The following is a 21,257-nucleotide window of genomic DNA, read 5'->3' on the forward strand; positions in this document are numbered from 1 at the left end:
ATTCCACACGAATCCATCACTTCTCTCTGAGTTATGTGCTGCTCGGGACCGATGCTCTTACCACCCACCCAGTCAGAGCAACCTCTGCTTCTCAAACTCACAGAACCTATTGTTCTGTCCCTCTCTTACCTAGTGCTGTCACTGTAGCCTTTTACCTCCAGCCGGGGGCAGGGAAATGACTCCCCAGAGAGCCATTTCTCATGGTCATAAATGTTCTATTTTACTAAGTTCCATCAACATTCACCAAACACTGAAGCAAAACAATCATTCTCTATGTGTTCTTTTTTTTTGGTATAAACATATATACTGCCCATTAAAGTGCATAAGCTATTTGTGTATGTGGGATGGGTAAACTGGAAGCCATGTCAGCATCTGTACACAAATCATTTGTGTGTGTTGTAGGGCACGTTTACTTGTTTTTCAGTAACGGAGTAAGACACCTTCATGCCTGGCTGAACCACCAACTTCGCAGGCTTCATGTAGATACTACAACTGCTTATGTGTTTGGATTTTCATTAATTACTCTTCTCCAGTTTTTTCCCCTGGTGTCCCAGGTGTGTTGATTTTAATTGCTTCACTCATTTAAGCATCTCCCCAGACTCTAATAGATTAGTTAGCCGTCCAAGCCTGCTGCTGGCTTTCCCCTCTCCCCTTCTCATTTGCTTCTACACCCAAAATAACTGGAAACATTCATTGCTCAGTAATGAGGCTGCAATTCCTCTCTGTGGAATCCAGGAAGACATAAAAGGCAGTCTCTATGTTAACATCAACTCCTGCTTTCCTTGTCTTTGTTCTATTATATGCTCTCTGCTGACTAACTTTAGAGAAGAAGCAAATGTTACCCCACCTTACCAAAGCATGAAGTTGTGTTACTGACCAATCTTAGGACAATTTACTATGTAAGGCACCCAAAACAAACCAAAATAGACACACACACACAGACACACGCACAGAGTAGGTCAAAACAAAACAGTTTGGGCATCCTTTCTAATTTTTCAAACCTCACCTGCTGAATAGCATATTTAATAAAGCACATACCACTTACTTGATCTGGCAGTACTTAACGCAATAACTTACACACAAAGAAAGGCCCAAACATTTAGCCACAGATGTCATCAAATAAGGGAAGAAGGTTTGTAATAATGGTTTGTAATTAACGTTTAGGTTTTAAGAGATGCCTTAAGAAAAACAAAAGGTCTTATTAACTCATTTGCCCTCCTAAGTAACTCTATTTTTTAATTGACTGAGCAAACACCCAATTAGAGTGGTAATTTATTAGGGTCATACATTAGCTGAAAAGAAAACAGAAAAAAAGAAAAGCTACATCAGAAGCTAGAATTCCCAAAGGCTGATCTTGTTTGAGTTCGTATATGGTATCTTTTAAGCAAGCTGATGACAATCTTTCCCTTTATATATTAAAGATAAACAGTTTAGCCATAGTCCCCGCCTGGCTACCTTAATCTTAATTGCAGGAAAAGACAGTGTAGAAACACGGATTTAAAAACAGCAGCAACAATAAAACAAAAAACGTAGGCTGTGCCAAGATGCACAAAGAGAGAGAACGGTTTCAAATATCTCACTGAACTTAGCTTTCCTTCAGTTGATCCATAAGGCCTGCTATACCACATCATTCCAAAAAACACCAAGACTTTGTAGCTTTGCTATGGACACTATCAGAAAGGTCAGTTGGTTTGATCAAAATTGTGGTTGTGTAGCTTCAGCCATTCTCATAGCAAAAATTGGTAACCTAAGGTTGACAGCTAACTTTTTTATTTTTTAATTAATTAATTTATTTATTTTGGAGACAGGGTCTCACACGTGTTGCACAGGCTGGAGTGCAGTGGCGTGATCCGGGCTCACTGCAGTGTTGACTTTCCAGGCTCAGGTGATTCTCCTACTTCAGCTTCCGGAGTAACTGGGACTACAGGCCTCTGCTACCATGCCCAGCTAATTTTTTTTTGTATTTTTTTGTAGAGATGGGCTTTCTCCATGTTGCTCAGGCCGGTCTCAAAATCCTGGGCTCAAGCTATCTGCCCACCTCAGCCTCCCAAATTGCTGGGATTACAGGCATAAGCCACTCTGTCTGACCAACTAACCTTTTTATAAGGGAGCCTGCAGTTTACAACTAAATCTCAATTAAAATTGCTGTCATCTGTTATATTTATATTATTTTAAATTTTAAACTTTGATTGGAAATGAGATTTTTATGATAAAATAATGAACTCTGAGCAACATATTGATTAATCAATGACTAATATACTAAAAATGAGTTTCTTAATAACAAACATTGAGAAGAAAGTTAGAAAAACACCATCTAAATGTTTGATGGGATTCTAAATATTTGCAGGCCCTGTTTTTCTCAAAGTTCACATTTTTCAATAAATCTTTTTTTTAATTAAGTTTTTTTTTCTTTCAACCATTGCTTTTGGGACTTAATAGATTTACCTAATTCTTGCAAAGCTTGATCATGATATTTCACTTCTTTCTATTTAAGACTTCATAAAAAATTGAGATGTTGTAGTGGACAATAATTATTGTAGATAATAAAACAGAGACCGTGTTGGCTGTTCACCAAACTGGGTTCCTCTTCTTCCTGGACACCTACATGGCTTCCAAGGAACGGTTCCAATTAGAAGTGGCCATGAGACTGAGTTCTGGTGCATGGAATGTGTGCAGATGTGATGTATACACTTCTGGGTCTGTCCTCCTATGAGCCTCCTAGGAGTGATTATCCACGTGCTTTCTTTCCTCTTCTTCCAGATTAATGCAAATAAGTTCAGGCCCCTTGGAAACATTTGAAAATGGCAGAGTCACAAGATGGAGGGAACCTGGGTCCCAAAACATTACTGCTTGAAAGAACACTTCCAACAAGTCAGGAATACCCATTTAAATGATCCAAGAATAAACTTTTTTTTGTGTTAAAGATTTTTGGGCCTATAATCCCAGTACTTTGGGATGCCGCTGTGGAAGGATCAGTTGAGTCCAGGGGTTTGAGATGAGCCTGGCCATCATAGCAGACTCTGTCTTTACAAATTTTAAAAAACGAGTCAAGTACAGTGGAGGACACCTGTGGTCCCAGCTACTTGGGAGAAGATCACTTGGGCCTGAGAGGTCAAGGCTGCAGTGAGCCTTGATTGTACCACTGCACTCCAGCCTGGGCAACAGAGAGAGACCCTGTTTAAAAAAAAAAAAAGATTTTTTAATATACATGCATTATACACATATAATTGTATGTATCATATACAATACAAATATATAAAAATATACATTATTATATAATTTCAAAAACTATTATAAATATGTAATTGCAAAAATACAGAAAGAAAGCTATATTTAGATATATAAAAGTTTTCTTACTTGGGGCAAATACGTGGAGACATGTCCTCCCCTCTTACCATGATAGGTAAAGGTGGATAGATAATTCTTTTTTTTTTTTTTTTTTTCTTTTATTATTATTATTATTATACTTTAGGTTTTATGGTACATGTGCGCAATGTGCAGGTAACTTACATATGTATACATGTGCCATGCTGGTGCGCTGCACCCACCAACTCGTCATCTAGCATTAGGTATATCTCCCAATGCTATCCCTCCCCCCTCCCCCCACCCCACAACAGTCCCCAGAGAGTGATGTTCCCCTTCCTGTGTCCATGTGTTCTCATTGTTCAATTCCCACCTATGAGTGAGAATATGCGGTGTTTGGTTTTTTGTTCTTGCGATAGTTTACTGAGAATGATGATTTCCAATTTCATCCATGTCCCTACAAAGGACGTGAACTCATCATTTTTTATGGCTGCATAGTATTCCATGGTGTATATGTGCCACATTTTCTTAATCCAGTCTATCATTGTTGGACATTTGGGTTGGTTCCAAGTCTTTGCTATTGTGAATAATGCCGCAATAAACATACGTGTGCATGTGTCTTTATAGCAGCATGATTTATAGTCCTTTGGGTATATACCCAGTAATGGGATGGCTGGGTCGAATGGAATTTCTAGTTCTAGATCCCTGAGGAATCGCCACACTGACTTCCACAAGAGTTGAACTAGTTTACAGTCCCACCAACAGTGTAAAAGTGTTCCTATTTCTCCACATCCTCTACAGCACCTGTTGTTTCCTGACTTTTTAATGATTGCCATTCTAACTGGTGTGAGATGGTATCTCATTGTGGTTTTGATTTGCATTTCTCTCATGGCCAGTGATGGTGAGCATTTTTTCATGTGTTTTTTGGCTGCATAAATGTCTTCTTTTGAGAAGTGTCTGTTCATGTCCTTCGCCCACTTTTTGATGGGGTTGTTTGTTTTTTTCTTGTAAATTTGTTGGAGTTCATTGTAGATTCTGGATATTAGCCCTTTGTCAGATGAGTAGGTTGCGAAAATTTTCTCCCATTTTGTAGGTTGCCTGTTCACTCTGATGGTAGTTTCTTTTGCTGTGCAGAAGCTCTTGAGTTTAATTAGATCCCATTTGTCAATTTTGGCTTTTGTTGCCATTGCTTTTGGTGTTTTAGACATGAAGTCCTTGCCCATGCCTATGTCCTGAATGGTAATGCCTAGGTTTTCTTCTAGGGTTTTTATGGTTTTAGGTCTAACATTTAAGTCTTTAATCCATCTTGAATTGATTTTTGTATAAGGTGTAAGGAAGGGATCCAGTTTCAGCTTTCTACATATGGCTAGCCAGTTTTCCCAGCACCATTTATTAAATAGGGAATCCTTTCCCCATTTCTTGTTTTTGTCAGGTTTGTCAAAGATCAGATAGTTGTAGATATGTGGCATTATTTCTGACGGCTCTGTTCTGTTCCATTGATCTATATCTCTGTTTTGGTACCAGTACCATGCTGTTTTGGTTACTGTAGCCTTGTAGTATAGTTTGAAGTCAGGTAGTGTGATGCCTCCAGCTTTGTTCTTTTGGCTTAGGATTGACTTGGCGATGCGGGCTCTTTTTTGGTTCCATATGAACTTTAAAGTAGTTTTTTCCAATTCTGTGAAGAAAGTCATTGGTAGCTTGATGGGGATGGCATTGAATCTGTAAATTACCTTGGGAAGGATGGCCATTTTCATGATATTGATTCTTCCTACCCATGAGCATGGAATGTTCTTCCATTTGTTTGTATCCTCTTTTATTTCCTTGAGCAGTGGTTTGTAGTTCTCCTTGAAGAGGTCTTTCACATCCCTTGTAAGTTGGATTCCTAGGTATTTTATTCTCTTTGAAGCAATTGTGAATGGGAGTTCACTCATGATTTGGCTCTCTGTTTGTCTGTTATTGATGTATAAGAATGCTTGTGATTTTTGCACATTGATTTTGTATCCTGAGACTTTGCTGAAGTTGCTTATCAGCTTAAGGAGATTTTGGGCTGAGACAATGGGGTTTTCTAGATATACTATCATGTCATCTGCAAACAGGGACAATTTGACTTCCTCTTTTCCTAATTGAATCCCCTTGATTTCCTTCTCCTGCCTAATTGCCCTGGCCAGAACTTCCAACACTATGTTGAATAGAAGTGGTGAGAGAGGGCATCCCTGTCTTGTGCCAGTTTTCAAAGGGAATGCTTCCAGTTTTTGCCCATTCAGTATGATATTGGCTGTGGGTTTGTCATAAATAGCTCTTATTATTTTGAGATACGTCCCATCAATTCCTAATTTATTGAGAGTTTTTAGCATGAAGGGTTGTTGAATTTTGTCAAAGGCCTTTTCTGCATCTATTGAGATAATCATGTGGTTTTTGTCTTTCGTTCTGTTTATATGCTGGATTACATTTATTGATTTGCGTATATTGAACCAGCCTTGCATCCCAGGGATGAAGCCCACTTGATCTTGGTGGATAAGCTTTTTGATGTGCTGCTGGATTCTGTTTGCCAGTATTTTATTGAGGATTTTTGCATCAATGTTCATCAAGGATATTGGTCTAAAATTCTCTTTTTTTGTTGTGTCTCTGCCAGGCTTTGGTATCAGGATGATGCTGGCCTCATAAAATGAGTTAGGGAGGATTCCCTCTTTTTCTATTGATTGGAATAGTTTCAGAAGGAAGGGTACCAGCTCCTCCTTGTACCTCTGGTAGAATTCGGCTGTGAATCCATCTGGACCTGGACTTTTTTTGGTTGGTAAGCTATTGATTATTGCCACAATTTCAGCTCCTGTTATTGGTCTATTCAGAGATTCAACTTCTTCCTGGTTTAGTCTTGGGAGGGTGTATGTGTTGAGGAATTTATCCATTTCTTCTAGATTTTCTAGTTTATTTGCATAGAGGTGTTTGTAATATTCTCTGATGGTAGTTTGTATTTCTGTGGGATCGGTGGTGATATCCCCTTTATCATTTTTTATTGCATCTATTTGATTCTTCTCTCTTTTTTTCTTTATTAATCTTGCTAGCGGTCTATCAATTTTGTTGATCCTTTCAAAAAACCAGCTCCTGGATTCATTTATTTTTTGAAGGGTTTTTTGTGTCTCTATTTCCTTCAGTTCTGCTCTGATTTTAGTTATTTCTTGCCTTCTGCTAGCTTTTGAATGTGTTTGCTCTTGCTTTTCTAGTTCTTTTAATTGTGATGTTAGGGTGTCAATTTTGGATCTTTCCTGCTTTCTCTTGTGGGCATTTAGTGCTATAAATTTCCTTCTACACACTGCTTTGAATGCATCCCAGAGATTCTGGTATGTTGTGTCTTGGTTCTCGTTGGTTTCAAAGAACATCTTTATTTCTGCCTTCATTTCGTTATGTACCCAGTAGTCATTCAGGAGCAGGCTGTTCAGTTTCCACGTAGCTGAGCGGTTTTGAGTGAGATTCTTAATCCTGAGTTCTAGCTTGATTGCACTGTGATCTGAGAGACAGTTTGTTACAATTTCTGTTCTTTTACATTTATTGAGGAGAGCTTTACTTCCAAGTATATGGTCAATTTTGGAATAGGTGTGGTGTGGTGCTGAAAAAAATGTATATTCTGTTGATTTGGGGTGGAGAGTTCTGTAGATGTCTATTAGGTCTGCTTGGTGCAGAGCTGAGTTCAATTCCTGGGTATCCTTGTTGACTTTCTGTCTCGTTGATCTGTCTAATGTTGACAGTGGGGTGTTAAAGTCTCCCATTATTAATGTGTGGGAGTCTAAGTCTCTTTGTAGGTCACTCAGGACTTGCTTTATGAATCTGGGTGCTCCTGTATTGGGTGCATATATATTTAGGATAGTTAGCTCTTCTTGTTGAATTAATCCCTTTACCATTATGTAATGGCCTTCTTTGTCTCTTTTGATCTTTGTTGGTTTAAAGTCTGTTTTATCAGAGACTAGGATTGCAACCCCTGCCTTTTTTTGTTTTCCATTTGCTTGGTAGATCTTCCTCCATCCTTTTATTTTGAGCCTATGTGTGTCTCTGCACGTGAGATGGGTTTCCTGAATACAGCACACTGATGGGTCTTGAGTCTTTATCCAGTTTGCCAGTCTGTGTCTTTTAATTGGAGCATTTAGTCCATTTACATTTAAAGTTAATATTGTTATGTGTGAATTTGATCCTGTCATTATGATGTTAGCTGGATATTTTGCTCGTTAGTTGATGCAGTCTCTTCCTAGTCTCGATGTTCTTTACATTTCGGTATGATTTTGCAGTGGCTGGTACCGGTTGTGCCTTTCCATGTTTAGCGCTTCCTTCAGGAGCTCTTTTAGGGCAGGCCTGGTGGTGACAAAATCTCTCAGCATTTGCTTGTCTGTAAAGTATTTTATTTCTCCTTCACTTATGAAGCTTAGTTTGGCAGGATATGAAATTCTGGGCTGAAAATTCTTTTCTTTAAGAATGTTGAATATTGGCCCCCACTCTCTTCTGGCTTGTAGGGTTTCTGCCGAGAGATCCGCTGTTAGTCTGATGGGCTTCCCTTTGATGGTAACCCAACCTTTCTCTCTGGCTGCCCTTAACATTTTTTCCTTCATTTCAACTTTGGTGAATCTGACAATTATGTGTCTTGGAGTTGCTCTTCTCGAGGAGTATCTTTGTGGCGTTCTCTGTATTTCCTGAATCTGAATGTTGGCCTGCCTTGCTAGATTGGGGAAGTTCTCCTGGATAATATCCTGCAGAGTGTTTTCCAACTTGTTTCCATTCTCCCCGTCACTTTCAGGTACACCAATCAGACGTAGATTTGGTCTTTTCACATAGTCCCACATTTCTTGGAGGCTTTGCTCGTTTCTTTTTATTCTTTTTTCTCTAAACTTCCCTTCTCGCTTCATTTCATTCATTTCATCTTCCAGGGCTGATACCCTTTCTTCCATTTGATCGCATCGGCTCCTGAGGCTTCTGCATTCTTCACGTAGTTCTCGAGCCTTGGTTTTCAGCTCCATCAGCTCCTTTAAGGACTTCTCTGTATTGGTTATTCTAGTTATACATTCTTCTAAATTTTTTTCAAAGTTTTCAACTTCTTTGCCTTTGGTTTGAATATCCTCCCGTAGCTCGGAGTAATTTGATCGTCTGAAGCCTTCTTCTCTCAGCTTGTCAAAGTCATTCTCCGTCCAGCTTTGTTCCGTTGCTGGTGAGGAACTGCGTTCCTTTGGAGGAGGAGAGGTACTCTGGTTTTTAGAGTTTCCAGTTTTTCTGCTCTGTTTTTTCCCCATCTTTGTGGTTTTATCTACTTTTGGTCTTTGATGATGGTGATGTACAGATGGGTTTTTGGTGTGGATGTCCTTTCTGTTAGTTTTCCTTCTAACAGACAGAACCCTCAGCTGCAGGTCTGTTGGAGTACCTGGCCGGCCGTGTGAGGTGTCAGTCTGCCCCTGCTGGGGGGTGCCTCCCAGTTAGGCTGCTCGGGGGTCAGGGGTCAGGGACCCACTTGAGGAGGCAGTCAGCCCGTTCTCAGATCTCCAGCTGTGTGCTGGGAGAACCACTGCTCTCCTCACAGCTGTCAGACAGGGACATTTAAGTCTGCAGAGGTTACTGCTGTCTTTTTGTTTGTCTGTGCCCTGCCCCCAGAGGTGGAGCCTACAGAGGCAGGCAGGCCTCCTTGAGCTGTGGTGGGCTCCACCCAGTTCAAGCTTCCAGGCTGCTTTGTTTACCTAAGCGAGCCTGGGCAATGGCGGGCGCCCCTCCCCCAGCCTCGCTGCCGACTTGCTGTTTGATCTCAGACTGCTGTGCTAGCAATCAGCGAGACTCCGTGGGCGTAGGACCCTCTGAGCCAGGTGCGGGCTATACTCTCCTGGGGCACCGTTTCCTAAGCCCGTCGGAAAAGCACAGTATTCAGGTGGGAGTGGCCCGATTTTCCAGGTGCCGTCTGTCACCCCTGGAAGGGGAACTCCCTGACCCCTTGCGCTTCCCGAGTGAGGCAATGCCTCGCCCCTGCTTCGGCTGGCGCACGGTGCGCTCACCCACTGACCTGAGCCCACTGTCTGGCACTCCCTAGTGAGATGAACACGGTACCTCAGATGGAAATGCAGAAATCACCCGTCTTCTGCGTCGCTCGCGCTGGGAGCTGTAGACCGGAGCTGTTCCTATTCGGCCATCTTGGCTCCTCCCCCCGGATAGATAATTCTTGTCCCTTCTCTCTGGCAAAAGCACGGGCATGTGGCCTGACTCAACCAATCAGATGTTCCTGCCAGTTACTTGAGGGACTTGAGGGAATGATGTGCTTAATGATTCTTCCTTCTTTGTTTTGAACAAGGACACATCACACTGTCTTCATGGAGATTATTTTCCTCTTAGGTTGTAATAGGGGTATTTCTTTTGCAGCTCTAAATCCAACCAGTCAACTTGTGAACATCTCTAGGTGAAGCTTCAGAGAAGTCTTTCTGACATGTCAGCTATATTTCTGCAAAAATATGGTGATATTTCTGTCAAAATTAGTTTTATGGTGTATTTAAGCAAACTCAGTTTTCACTGCCTGGCAAATGAGAAGCCCTATAAGTTTCTTTTTGTTTGTTTTTCACACACAATGGCTTAGGGGAGTGGTTAGCAGTATGTTTACCGTAAAGAATTTCATTTCTAACTTTTGCTCTCTGCAGAATCTGTGTAGATTGAAAGGTTTTTCATCTACTAAAGTCTTTACAAATTAGTAATAAATTTGCTTTTCCATATTTTGTTACTTCTCTCCTACTCCTCACCGTGGAATATGTAGGCTAATTCTAGGGGAATGGGCACGGCTTTGACATGGGTTAGTGGGAATTTGAAATTTTGGCAGGCATGGCAAATTTGAATTTTGTTGGACATTTGGAATTGCCAGTCCTGGCTTGGTTGGTTTACTTTAATGACATTTATTTTGACAGATAGTGTGTTAGGTGCTGAGGACACAGAAATTAGTAAGCTATGCTTTTCTCTCCAAGAAGTCATAATCTGGGAAGGGAGACATATACACGAAAAGACATATCCAATATGGTGTGGCAGTGTTGGGCATAGGTGGATGTAAGAGAAGAGGGCTCTCTACTCGTTTCCTAGGGCTGTTGTATCACATCACTACAAACCAAGTAGCAGAAATGTATGCTCTCATAGTTCTGGAGACTGGAAGTTCAAAATCAAGGTGTCAACAGGGCCACCTTCCCCCTGAAATCTCTAGGGAAGCATCCTTCCTCCATCTTCTAGCCTCTGGTAGCTGCTGAGAATCTCTGGCATTCTTTGGCCTGTAGATGCATCACTCCGATCTCTACCTTCATCTTCATATGGCTTTCTCTTCTGTGTGTGTCCAAATTTCCCCTTCCTTATAAGGACACCAGTCATACTGAATTTAGTACCCACCCTAATCCAGTATGATCTAATCTTAACTTGATTCGGTCTGAAAGTACTCATTTCCAAATAAGGTCACCTCCACAGTTTCCCGGTAGACATTAATTTGGGGGTGGGTTGGGGGACTATTCAAAGCAGTATAGGGCATTGAGTTCAGATGAGGGCAAGTCAGAAAGATGATCAAAGGATGTTTCCTAGAAAAGAAGATGGTAGCTGAGCTGTATCCTGAAGGATAAATAAAAGTTAAAAGAGAAATAAGATGGTTCATCACCCAAACATGTGTGATACACGTAAAGGAGGCTAAAAATACCTTCTACACACAAAATTTTATTGTGTCACTTATTTTAGTTAACAGTAGGTTCAGTCTCAAACATTTACTTTGTCTTTTTCCTGTGGCAAGCTCTCCGTCACAGCTCTAATCCAGGCAATCCTACTGTAGTCTCAGCTGTGAAATATTTAGAAGCCATGTGCTAAATATATATCGCATTAACACTTCCTGGTGCCAAAGTCTCTCTGTAATCCCACCCCCTCTGTCCTGATTCTAACTGTGAACATGGAACACCTGTAGACCTCTTATTTTTCTCTAATTTTGGGTCTGGGACTACTTTTGCTCATAAAAAAGTATAAAGGATCACTGTATTAGGATCAGAACTAACTTCATTTATTCAGTCGAGTCATTCATTAATTCCACAAATTTTTTGAGTATTAACTATGTGTAAACCACTGTGCTAGGTGTGAGGCAATTAAGAAGATGAATACAATATAAGTCTTGTCCTCAAAAAGTCTGTAGTCTAGGCTGGGTGCAGTGGCTCACACCTGTGATCCCAGTGCTTTGGAAGGCTGAAGCAGGAGGATCACTTGAGCCCGACCAGGAGTTCAAGGCTGCAGTGAGCTATGATCATGCCACTGCACTCCAGCCTGGGCAACACAGCAAGACCCTGTCTCTCAATTTAAAAAATAAAGTCTGCAGTCTAATAAGGGAAAGCAAAACAAGTAATATACATGATAGACCGTAAAATCCATAGCAAAGGAGACGATGTTGACCTTGTTTATGGTTCTATCCCACACATAGTTCAACTTCTGGCTCACAATAATTCTCAAGAAATAGTTACTGAATTGAATAAAAAGGTTTAAACATTATTGGGGAGGAAGAAAGATTTCGGATCTTAAATTCCGTGACAGCTGCACTCTGGGAACTTGCCTGCCTAGATCTCTAAAATGTACTTATTTTTCAGGCCTTTGATTCATTCTCTGCTTTGAAATTTAATATTTAATCTTGTTGGGATCTCTGCTGCCTTGCCTTATTTCTGCTAGACAGAAGATCCTCATCTATATTTTAGGTTTAGAGTGAAGATGTGCAACTTCCTAGGAGCAACCATGTCTCTGATGTGCCTCTTAGAGCTTCCTGCTAATGGCTTGAGTGAGAGTCACTGCTGGGGCAAATACATTCGGGATCATGTGATAGAACAGATGATGGAGGACCTTTGTCTTTTTTTCACACTACTACAACTGCTTCCCATCTAGTTCTCATCTCATGGAACTCACGAGATATCTGAAGTCATCACCTAACATTCAAACTTAGTGTTCTGAGGAGCCCTGTAGAGCAGATGGGATAGGAATTTGAAGAGCATGTCTCCATGTTTTCCTGTCCATTTGTCTTAGTCTGTTTTCTGATGCTATAATAGAACACCACAGACTGAGTAATTTGTAAAGAACAGAAGTTTACTTGGCTCACAGTTCTAGAGGCTGGAAAATCCAATATCAAAGGGCCACATCTAGTGAGGGCCTTCTTGCTGTGTCATATCATCGTGGAAGGGCAAGTGAGGACGTGGGACAAAGAGAAATGGGGTCTGAACTTTATCCTTTGATCAGGAGCCCACCCCTGAGGTAATTAACACACTGGCATTAATCTACTCATGAGGTCAGGGTCCTCACAACCTAATCACCTCTTAAGGGCCCCATCTCCCAATCCGTTACATAGGCAATTAAATTTCAACATGAGTTTTAGAGGGAACATTCAAACCATAGCACCATTCAGTATTTATCTTTCAGTGCAATGCTTGGGGGCATAATAGTGCACATTTGAAGTATGAGGTTAGGAAAGTACCTAAAAGTGGTAGCTTTGAGGATAACAAGAAGTAGACACAGATTCCTTTCTAGTTAACTCAAGGATTTTCTATTCTCTTTAATGCATATCCTCCTGACTGGAGTGAGGCTTCTAGTTTTACCTCCTACCATGAATGCTTTTCGGATCTTATAAGATCCGTGTAAGACATTCTAATAGGTGGAAAGGAGAGAAAAATACCACAGAATAGAAAGGAAATGATACGAGACTTGTATCAACAAAGCTGGACAACAAAGATAAAATTTGTACATTTTTATCTAGAATAAACCCTTGTATTATGCAATGATTAAGGTTAAAGAAGACATAAGAAAGCCTGGGGGAAAACAGGGCCTGTAATACTGTAATAGTGTCCACGAACAGAAAGATGCCAAACTACCCCTTGGCATGCTGCTCACCTGCCTGTCAATAGAAAACACTAAAACACAAAGAAGCTAAGTCAAAACAGACCAGCATTCTGTATAGGTGTCTCATGAAACATTTTAGGGGAGAATTTGCATACTTTGAAAATATTATCGCTTTGCCTTTATTGATAACTTTTCTTCGGAATTTTTTTCTTTAAGAGAAAGGGTCTTGCTATGTTGTCCAGGCCGGTCTTGAACTGAAAATATTTTTGCCTTGCCTTTATTGATCACTTTCTGTTCTGAATTCTTTTCTTTTTAAGAGAAGGGGTCTTGTTATGTTTCTCGGTTGCTCTTGAACTCCTGAGCTCAAACAGTCCTCCACCTCAGCCTTCTGAATACCTGGGACTATAGGCTTGCATCACTGTACTTGGATTCCTCTGCATTTTTATGGCACTTGCAATCTTTGACACATAGTTTATATGTTCAGGACCGTGTCATATATACTGTTAGCTTTATCTCAACATTTCAAGGGCAAAGAACTTGTTTTTTTTTGTTTGTTTTTTTTGTTTTTTTTTTTTTTTTGTGTGTGTGTGTGTGTGTGTGTGTGTGTTTGAGATGGAGTTTCACTCTCATCACCCAGGCTGGAGTGCAATGGTACGATCTCGACTCACTGCAAACTCTGCCTTCCAGTTTCAAGAGATTCTACTGTCTCAGCCTCTGAAGTAGCTGGGATTACAAGTGCCCGCCACCACGCCTGGCTAATTTTTGTATTTTTAGTAGAGATGAGATTTCACCATGTTGGCCGGGCTGGTCTCAAACTCCTGACCTCAGGGGATTCACCTGCCTCAGCCTCCTAAAGGGCTGGGATTACAGGCGTGAGCCACTGCGCCCGGCCAAGAGCTTGCTTTTTTAAGAACCACTCTCTCGTAGTAGTCATTGTGGCTGACTTGTCATCATCTATTCTTCCCTGAATATAATTCTGTACACCAATGGTCAGCAAACATTTTCCATAAAGGACATAGTGCATATTTAGGCTTTGCAGTCACATGATCTGTGTTACAACCATTGTACTGTGCAGTTGCATGAGAAAGCAGCCACAGACAATATATAAATGAATGAGTATGGCTGTGTTACCATGAAACTTTATTTACAACAATAGGCTGTGGGCCAGCTTTGGCCTTTGGTTGTGGTTTTCTGATTTCTGGTTTCAATAAATGCTGGTCATACTGTTTCCCTCAACAGTGACTTGGTCAAAATGACACGTGCATGTGATGCAATCTTGGTCAAGGAAACATGAAGGAAATCCAGTGGGGACCTCTGGGAAAGGTTTCCTTAATTCTAAAGAGACACAGTTAGAGCCTCTCCCTTGTTTTCCTCTGGATCTTGTTGTGGTGGGAGCAGGCATTGTGCCACCTACCTGAGGCAGGACAACAGGCTGAGAGAATCACCGAGAAGAGAGAGACCCTGACCTACATGACCTGGAGCCCACTCTGTTCTGGTCTCCAAACTATGGAAATCAATAAATGTCCTTCTGTGTAAGTCATTTAGTCTGTTTTTTCCTTCCAAGAAAGCATAATAATTGATACTGTTGTATTCCTGAAAGATGTTAAAATGATATCAAAATGATATAAGTTGAGTTTGGCTTCTCTATGGGGAAAAGTAATATGCTTTGAATTACATTTCTGATAAAGAATACAGTGCCCAAGTTTTAACTGAAATGATAAAAAAATGCCATGTCAAATCAGCTACATTTATATAAAGTTTTTATAGTACATAGAAATGGATGAATTAGAGCAATATAATTAGCTACGCCAAACTGAAATTAATATGTATATGTATATTATATGAAGTTCTTATCTTACATCTTCATAATTTCTACACTGTTTTACTACAGAAAATATAGAAAATACTCATGCAAGGCCAGGCGCGATGGCTCACACCTGTAATCCCAACATTTTGTGAGGCCGAGGCAGGTGGATCACAAGGTCAGGAGTTCAAGACCAGCCTGGCCCAAATGGTGAAACCCCGCTTCTACTAAATATACAAAAATTAGCTGGGTGTGGTGGCAGGCACCTGTAATCCCAGCTACTTGGGAGGCTGAGGCAGGAGAATCGCTTGAACCCGGGAGGTGGAGGTTGTGGTGAGCTGATATCGTGCCACTGCACTCCAGCCTGGGTGACAGAGTAAGACTCTGTCTCAGAAAAAAAAAAAAAAAAAAGAAAAGAAAATACTCATGCAAGTCACTGAATCCATCAGGATTTTTTGGGGGACATTTTCACAAGACTCTTTAAGGAGACTTTTTTTTTTTTTTTTTGAGATGGAATCTTGCTCTGTCTTCTAGGCTGGAGTGCAGTGGCGGGATCGCGGCTCACTGCAACCCCCACTTCCTGGGTTCAAGTGATTCTCCTGCCTCAGCCTCCTGAGTAGCTGGGACTACAGGTGCATGCCACCAAGCCTGGTTAATTTTTGTATTTTTAGTAGAGACGAGGTTTCACCATGTTGGCCAGGCTGGTCTCGAACTCCTGACCTTGTGATCCACCCATTTCGGCCTCCCAAAGTGCTGGGATTACAGGCATGAGCCACTGCACCTGGCCTTTAAGGAGACTTTTAAGGAGATTTGGGTTCACATGATAAGTTGTTGAGACATCATTCAGTCCCCCTCCCACTTTTTAATGAAGACACTTCCAGGTATATTTATTTGTTCATTTTTTTAAAACTACAAAAATCACAAAGGATCAAATGATACAGAAATATAAGATAATGGTTTCCCTTTTGTGTCCCTGAGGATGCTAATATTCATTTATTTTCTTTATGATGACCCTGCTTCCAACATAAGCATTAAGTTTCAGAGGGTCTATAAGGTCAAAACCATTTTTGTAATAATACTAAGACATTATGTATTTGCCTTTTTCATTTGGTTGATGTTTGCATTGATGGTGCAAAAGCAATGCTGGTTAAAACTGCTGGCACTTTAGCATGAAACAAGGCAATGACACCTAACTCTACTAATAGTCATTGCATTCTTTGATGCCATGCACTCACGGGGGGAAAAAGCCAATTTTAATGAAGAATGGTCTTGAAAGAATCAATAAAATTATTACTATTATTAAATCTCAACCTTAAATATATATATGTTTTGGCTTTGGAGGAGGAGTTGGGGGTAGGATTTGAAGCCAGAAGGTTTCTCAGTTAGGCAAGTTACCTCACTCAGTTTCCATACCCATAAACATTAGAAAAGGAAAGCAAAATATAGAACTCTGCACAAATTTGCATGTCACCTTTGTGCAGGGGGCCTGCTTGTCTGCGTCATTCCAATTTTAGTATAAGTGCTTCTGAAGCGAGCACAGTGTACATGTTTTTAATATTCTGTGACACAAAATGAGAAGCACATATAAAGTACTTCTGCTGTGTACCAAAGCAAGACAGTTGTTAGATGGATAAGAACTTTTGTACTTATTTGTGTTATGAGCTTAACAAGCCTCATTTTTTTCATAGACTGCCATCTTTACTTGAAAGAATGACTGATGGACTATGGTTAATTTGGATTGAATTTTGGCAGATATTTTCTCTAAAATGAACCATGTGAGACAGTCACTTCAAGGAATGTTGCCAGTGATAAAATCTTGAGTTTACAAGTGAAAATATGAATTTTAGAAAATTTTTATCTGCCACTGTGAGCTTCATAGCTTCTGTCTTAGGCAGTTCAGGCCGCCAAAACAAATTGCCATAGGTCAGGTGGCTTAACAACAAACATTTATTTCTCACAGTGCTGGAGGCTGGAAGTCCGTGATCAGGGTGTTAGCATGGCAGGGTTTTTGATGAGAGCTCTCTTCCTGATTTATAGACAGCCATCTTCTTGCTGTGTCCTCACATGGTGAAAAGAGGGCTAGCTAGCTTTCTGGTCTCTTCCTATAATGCCACTAATCCCATTTATGAGAGTTCCACCTCATATCCTAACTATCTCCCAAAGACCCCACCTCCAAATACCATCACACTGGGATTAGGATTTGAACATGTAAATTTCAGGAAGACACAAACATTCAGTCCATCGCAGCTTCCCAATACTTAGAGACATTTTGGATGAGATCAGTGGCATTGTTATTAATGATTGTGATTGTAATATGTCAACATTTGTGCAAGATGGATCCATGGATTTTAATGAAACAGGAACGCAAAATTCACTGATTAGTTTTCAGATATCCCATTGTAAATAAGGCTTAACAAACTACCACATTTCAAGTTGTGGTGCATATCAAAGAAGAATAGCTTCAATTATCTGAACAAGACAATCAGGATCTGGCTGGGCGCGGTGGCTCACTTTTAGTTTCCAATTTTAGTATAAGTGCTGCTGAAGTGAGTACAGTGTATATGTTTTTAATATTCTGTGACACAAAATGAGAAGCACATATAAAGTACTTCTGCTGTGTACCAAAGCATGACACTAGTCAGGAGGATAAGAACTTTTGTAGTTATTTGTGTTAATCTCTGTAATCCTAGCACTTTGGGAGGCCGAGGCAGGCGAATCACCTGAGGTCAGGAGTTAGAGACCAGCCTGGCCAATATGGTAAAACTCTGTCTCTACTAAAAATACAAAATTAGCTGGGCGTGGTGGCATGCACCTCTAATCCCATCTACTCGGGAGGCTGAGGCAGGAGAATCACTTGAACCAGGGAGGCAGAGGTTCCTGTGAGCCAAGATCGTGCCACTGCACTCCAGCCTGGGCAACAAGAGGGAAACTGTGTCTCAAAAAACAAACAGACAAACAAACCAAAAAAACCCATCAGGATGGTGGGTCACCTTATCCTACAGTGACCCAACTTATAATAATGCAACTTCTTTTCATTTTAGTTTGCTGTGGCTTCTCTAGCCAAGTCTATAAACTCAAGGCCAACTGGAGTTGGAATGAGGCATCTGCTGGCCTGGCCGTCTGCCATGCTCTTGAGCATCTTTGTGGTACAGACAAACCAGAACAAAGGGATTCGCTGCAGAGAGACAGTGCTCCAATCCTATGACATGGCTATCATTGCCCCACGAAAGCCTTAGGATCCTGGCTTACACATCCTCTCTTGTTGAAGAAGGATTACTTTTCAGTTTAAGTCATTACTTCTGTTTTGCTCTAGTACTTACAGAAAGAGAACCGACAAGCCTGAAATGACCCTTCTGTGAACAAGGTTTTACGCCAGGATTTGAAATACCGGAAAAGTTGTGTCCCTAGAAAAGTAACTGTAGCCTTAACATCAGCAAAATGAGGATTTATTTTTATTTTTATTTATTTTTGCATTCAGAGAGGAATGATGATGTTATCCATGTCCTTATACACATCTTAATTTGTGGATTTTTTCTTACTTAACTCTCTTAATTGGATGAAAGTATGCAGCTGATGATTTATGGATCTCTAGTTGTGCCAGGCATCTTTTTAAATATGCACAGCTGCTCTGCAGTAGTTTAACTTGGCAGATAGTATTAAACCATTGAGTTGTGTCATTTATTTGTATATGCATACAATAACCTCCTTGTACAGGTTCTTCCAAAATCTCTACAGAAATGGTTTAGGACCATGCATTTAAGGAGTCTCAGAAAGTATTCTTTTGGAAGATTTTCAGTTTCCAGATAGTATTTTGCGATGTTGCTAAGTTCCCAAGGGAATCACAGAGACAGGCTGAAGTGGAGAGGCTAACAGAGTGAGAGGTCTCCAGCGTACATTTGGGAACTCCAATTTCAATGGTCGTTTAGGCAATGTAGGACATGTTACTGCTGACAACACTCTCACTTTCACTATAACACATCTCAGGGAAGCAGCTGAAAGAGGTGGGTGATCTAATACAAGTTGTTGCAGGCATAAATAACTTGAGAAGCTCTGTTGACAATAAAAGTCTGGCATTCACAGTAGTGAACAATGTTATCTTCAAATTCAAAGGACCCTGAGATTTGTCACTGTCATCCTTTGTAGTCAAGGATGATACTGTTGACACTGTGGCTATCCCCGTATGCAAGTGTGGCTGAAAATACCCGAATGTGACAGATGATAAGGCCTTTCTGCAGAGCATACATGATAAATCTTTTCTTTTTTTTTTTTTTTGGTTTGTATCTCTTGGTCTCCCAGGGCATAGCTGGCCTTGTCACAAAGTCATCATGTCTCTGTCTACAGAAGAACCTGCTGCTCTGGCACTGGCCTCTTGGCTCTTGCATTCCAAAAATGTGGCTTGAATAGCTAGAATGTCTCTCTCCTGAACTTTTATGAAGATCACACCTCCTACCTGATCTGCTTACTATCTCCCATGCCAAAGCAAGCCAGGCACATGCCGCAGCCCCTTCCGATGCTGTGATTTCTGTGAGAATTATGTTGAGGTGGGCAGTATTTCTCAATAACTTCATTCACTGGTGATTTTATTCTGCCATTTGACATTTTTGAGTGTTCTCAACTGGAAAGATCTTAGGTGCTGAGATAATTCCTCCTGCATGCCCCTTCTCAGTTTTGCCTGACCCAGGAATAGGAATAGGAAAAGCAGAGGAGCTGAGATATGCCTTTCCTGTAGGTGGAATAGTCTGACATTATACAGTTTGTCGAGGAAAAACAACCGTTTAAACTGATTAAAAAATTGTTTCCATATCAGCCTGGTATTAGACTGTTTTCACACTGCTATAAAGACATACCTAAGACTGGGTGATTTATAAAGGAAAGAGGTTTAATTGACTCACAGTTCTGCATAGCTGGGGAGGCCTCAGGGAACTTACAGTCATGGTGAAAAGTGAAGGGGAAGCAGGCAGCTCTTCACCAGGTGGCAGGGAAGAAAGCAAGCACAGGGGAAATTGCCACTTATAAAACCATCAGATCTCATGAGAACTTGCTCACTATCATGAGTAAACCATGAGGGAAACCTCCCCCATGATCCAACCACCTCCCACCAGGTCTTTCCTTTGACATTACAATTCCAGATGAGATTTGGGTGGGGACACAGAGCCAAATCATATCAAGCCTGTACTCCAGATATTTTTTTTAAAGATGAAAGTCCCCAAAAGCTCATCTCTGGAGCCTGATCCTGGGTGTTCCTGAGCCATTGCAAATATCTTAGAGAGCGTTTCTGTGCTAGTGGCTCAGATGACTCGTATTGGGCAATGATTAGATGAGAGCATGGGCAGCACTGGGATCTCATGCTGATAGCAAGCACTGCTAGCAGTTGGTTACTTTGCCTTTTTGGCTTTTTACACGTGGGTTCAGGATGAGGATTATGAAGGCTATTAAAAGGGCTCCTTGACTGTCCCTTAGTCTTAAAACCTCCTGCAGGAGGAACTGCAGATTCTCTCAGACTCTCAGATAGGGAAACCCAAAAAGCCTTACTAGCGATTTAACCTTTGAGTAAATTGCCTTGTCAGCTCTTCTTTGAGAAGACCCTCAACCAAGAGTAGTTCCACGCATAACAAAGCTGTGATGAGGTTAGCTGAGACATAAGAGGGATGAGAAGCGAGACCCAGTCACTGGGCCTCCCCAGAGGGGAAAGGCCTGACCCAGGGCATCCAAGAGCAGCAAAGGGATATTCGGTGTCCAAGAAAGAACACCCAACCAGGAGAGAGAAGGGGGACCTGAAAGTAGGAAGGGGGAGGAGCTAAAGACATACTTTGTCCACATCACAATTTTTCCCCTCTTTGGTTTGAGGTTATCCAATATAGTCCGATCTGACATAATCTTTGAAGCTGTTTCTCCAGGAATGTCTCTGAATCAGCTTTAAACTCTCTTTGGTCCTCCAAGGACACTAGAGGTCAGGCGCAGATTCCTTAAGATCCGTTGTATGTATCAATAGCCTCTGATCTCCTAGTTATCCTGTTTTTTTGAGAAGAGCTGAGAGGAAAGGCAATAAGAGTAAGCCAGCATCTAGCATGAGGAATGCTTTGTTATTCCCATAATATAGATAAGGAAACTGAAGTTTAGTTATTGAACCAGGAGCACCTAAGAGCTAAGAAGCAAAGTTGAAATTGAAACTGAGACCAATCTGCTGAGGTGAGCAGCTCCGCAAGTTAGCTCCATTCAGAAAGTTGCCTGAATTTTATTCCTCCTATTCTGTCACAGAGCTTTAGGGTTATTCTCAAAAGTTCTGACTATATCAAGAAGATAGCACATTCTCCTC

At 41.0% G+C, this 21,257-nt stretch overlaps 1 protein-coding gene and 1 non-coding gene across 2 annotated transcripts in view; both read right to left on the reverse strand.

Moving 5' to 3' along the window:
* The window catches only part of SCRG1 (stimulator of chondrogenesis 1), a 133,034-nt gene that overhangs the window by 46,748 nt on the left and 65,029 nt on the right, over positions 1–21,257 (reverse strand). The gene's annotated exons all lie outside the window — the stretch shown is intronic.
* On the reverse strand, positions 16,378–16,479 carry LOC129035928 (U6 spliceosomal RNA). The gene has a single exon (XR_008502415.1). It is a non-coding gene; the product is annotated as a U6 spliceosomal RNA (small nuclear RNA).

Source organism: Pongo pygmaeus, chromosome 3 (genome assembly GCF_028885625.2).
Source record: "Pongo pygmaeus isolate AG05252 chromosome 3, NHGRI_mPonPyg2-v2.0_pri, whole genome shotgun sequence".
Taxonomy (NCBI): Eukaryota; Metazoa; Chordata; class Mammalia; order Primates; family Hominidae; genus Pongo; species Pongo pygmaeus.